The 3,551-nt window shown below is 36.5% G+C and overlaps 1 pseudogene; it reads right to left on the bottom strand.

Moving 5' to 3' along the window:
• Nucleotides 1-1,899: 1,899 nt before the first annotated feature.
• On the bottom strand, nt 1,900-3,349 carry LOC138941800 (uncharacterized; annotated as a pseudogene).
• Between the last annotated feature and the right edge of the window lie 202 nt (nt 3,350-3,551).

The raw sequence follows: 3,551 nt of genomic DNA, 5'->3' as shown, positions 1-3,551 counted from the left end.
AAGCGATACCGATTCCAAACCAAGAAGCGAACACGGTCAGCAAAGAATTTGTTACTAAAATTGTACTTGAATACGGAATACCGGAAAAAATTTTAACGGACCAAGGCACAAATTTCCTCAGCGAAATATTTAAAAATACATGTAAATTACTAAAAATAAATAAAATACAGACAACTGCCTATCATCCGGAAAGTAATGGCGCGTTAGAACGATCGCATCGAACATTAGCGAAATATTTAAGACACTACCTAAACGAAGACCAGACAGACTGGGACGAATGGATACCGTTCGCAATGTTTACATATAATACGACGCCACATACAGCTACGGGGTATACACCCTTCGAATTAGTGTACGGGCACTAAGCGGATCTACCTACGTCACTGACGAGACCGTCTAAACCGACATATAATTACAACGATTACGCACAAGAATTGAAAGAAAGATTAAGGGCAACGAGTCAGCTCGCAAAAGAGCATATTAAAGACGAAAAAATTAAAGCCAAAATACAGTACGACAGAAGTACTAAAGAAATAAAATTTAAAGTCGGCGACAAGGTATTAGTACACGACGAGACGCTCCGACGCGGACGATCTAAGAAACTTGAAGCCCTACGGACCGGACCGTACGTAATAATCGAAAAAAATTCGGACGTGAATTATACAATTAATAAAGGAAGGAAAGCAGTGCGCATGCATACGAACAAATTAAAGCAATTTATAGAAAATTAAAATAAGAACTTACTTAGTCGTTGTTGGAACGACCGATTAATCACATCCGATCCAGAACGCGACGCATCTGCTCGAGCGTAGCCCGACCTCGCCCTCCGTAGATACCGAGTGTACGGATCTGCTCCATAAAAAGACGCCGAGAATTTCGAGGGGGTAGAGGCAGGCCCAACCAAAGTCGTCGCAATAATGGGATGAACCCATCAGAAGCTTCATAACGAGAAACCCAAAAAGCATCGTCAAAACCGTCGTCCACCATGTTCATATCCGTTTGAGGCACAATAATTAACACTGCACCATCACTGTCGATCTCTTCCTCCAAAGAGGGAAGATAACGAGACCGATCAATTAAATTCGCACAAACCATGCTAGTGGTATACTCACAAGTAACACTACCCAACTGATACTCACCGATTTGAATGAAACTTAACATACTTATTAAACACCGAAAAACATTAAATATGTGTTTTTTTGTTTCGGCTAAACACGATTTTTAGGGGTAGAAAGCACCCCTCAACCCCTGGTGGTGGAAACAGTTATGGCTAATTATTTCTGAAACGATACATTTTCTGAAAAAAGTGCTTAGGACCAAAGATGTAGAGTTCAAAGTGATGCAGTTGATAGCGACCATGAAGTCGACCTTGAGGTCGATTTTCAAGGTCATTTGAAAATCATTTCATGTTTTTCAAAGGGAGTAGTTTACTTTTCATCCCGAGAATCGATAGAGCGTAAAATTTTACATTCAGAACGTTGGTGATTTGTAAATAAAACAAACCTCTGTAATTTAAAATTGTTCATTGATCCAACCAATTAAGGCAAGATCAGTCAATGATTCGATCAATAAAGGAATTAAAAGTTAATTATTCATTCAAATAAGGCAAGATGTGATCGAGATCCAGCCAGTGAAGGCAAGATGTGAGCGAAATCCAGCCAGTAAAGGCAAGATATGGTCGAGATCCAGCCAGTGAAGGCAAGATTTCATGATTTCTTTTCATAGTCTATGAGTATAAATTCCATGATAATTGGCATTATTCTTTATATTCATGGCAATAATGACGAATAGCTTTATCTTCTATCGCAAAAAATGCTCCATACACAGAGAGTTAGTACACCACGCACATTTTATTACTGCAATGTCATTGCAGATTTTGCAGACTGTACCGCAATTCTTTCAACAGAAATCAACAGGCGTTTCACATCTATCTGGTTTTTCTTCAATATATCCACTTTTCCACCAGGCATATTTAATCATGTTTTGGAATCGGGGTGATGAGAATTGATTGTGGATTAATGATTGAACTTTGAGAATGTTATTCCTCAAATGTAGGTTAATATTCATAGTTGTATAAGAGAATTAAGTCCGAAAATTGTTTCAGGAAGTTTTTCCACGGTCTGAATACGTAGACATCCAATGGTTGAGTGAAGCCAGTTGTTCCTGCAGGAATTGTAAGGATTTTTACTTCGTTATTACCCTTGTCTATATTTTCAAATTTCTTTTCTGTTTGTCCTGACCAAGAGTCCAAACACAAAATAGACTTCTTGCCAGCATTAGGCAAGAAGACATCTTCAAACCATTTAATAATAATGTCGGATGTCAATTTGCCAGATTTTGTGGCAAAAACGAGGATATTATCTGCTTTGTATATTAACTTCTGTATTATCGGTCCGAAACGGCCACTTGTTTCTTGCAGAACTATTAATAAAGGGGATTTCAAGATACCATTGGCAGATATTAAAGGTTGTATTGTGTAACTGTGAGTCAAGGAATTCAAAGATTGAGCAAGACACTCCACTTTCAAAGAACCCTTTGAGGCTAATGTACGACCAGCATGTGTTTCCAAATTGAACCCTGATTGATCTGAATTGTAAACATTTGCTGTTCCTAGCAAGTCTATCTCTAGTTTAACTTGACTCACATAATTGGAAGATTGTTCCAATAGTTCTGCTTTATTTAAAATATGCGCTTGTGTCACGAATTTATTTATTTTTCTTGAAACAATACCATGTTGTATTTTAAAGTTGTATATCCATTTTGATGAAGCCGTAAATAATTGAGAAGGCAAATGAACTACCTCTCTTGCTTTCAAGGCCCATCTCTTTAGATCTAAATCGTGAATGGATAGATTTCGATCAGATGCACTGTTAAATTGTTCTAGAACGTATTGAGAGATATATAACAATTTATCAGTCCTTGACTCACCCTCAGCAACTTGTGCTTCCCATCGGTACAATTGTGTTACATTTATAACTTTCTTAAATTGGTTTTTAACTGATTCTATATTCCTTCTTTTCTTTTGTCCAGATCGCCAAAATTCAATTACTCTCTTCTTATAATCAATGTCTACAATTTCTCTGAATTTTGTATCGTCTTGCATAACTTCCGAAACATCTTCTGGATTGTCTTCAACTAAAACAGCATCAGGAATCACACTAGCATCAGTACAGTTCAAAGTATCATAAGTCTCTTTAAATATATCAAAATTGATAGCGTCTTTTATCAAATCTGCAAGTTGAGAAGCGAATGATCTTTCTTCATCTGTTATTCTAGATTCTATATTGTACACTGGGCCCTCGAAAGTGAGGCATAATAACTTTAAAATATTTTTTAGGTTTAATGACATTATGAAATTTTACAGATTAACAATGTTTTAATAATATTATAACAGAGATTCAAAGTAAATTCATAGAAAGCAGAGTTTATGATTGTAAGCCTAAATGAAATTAACACAAAAAATAGTCGTGGGAACAAATGATGGAAAAGTACTTGCAGTAAATACTTTCCGAAAGAATTTTGAAAACATTCACGAGAAACAGCAGCCGTAA

This window comes from Polyergus mexicanus, unplaced genomic scaffold (assembly GCF_030449975.1).
Source record: "Polyergus mexicanus isolate NDT 795.1 unplaced genomic scaffold, iyPolMexi1.0 SCAF_20, whole genome shotgun sequence".
NCBI lineage: Eukaryota > Metazoa > Arthropoda > Insecta > Hymenoptera > Formicidae > Polyergus > Polyergus mexicanus.
Note: the sequence above shows the minus strand (reverse complement) of the source record. Positions and strands in the feature narration are given on the sequence as shown.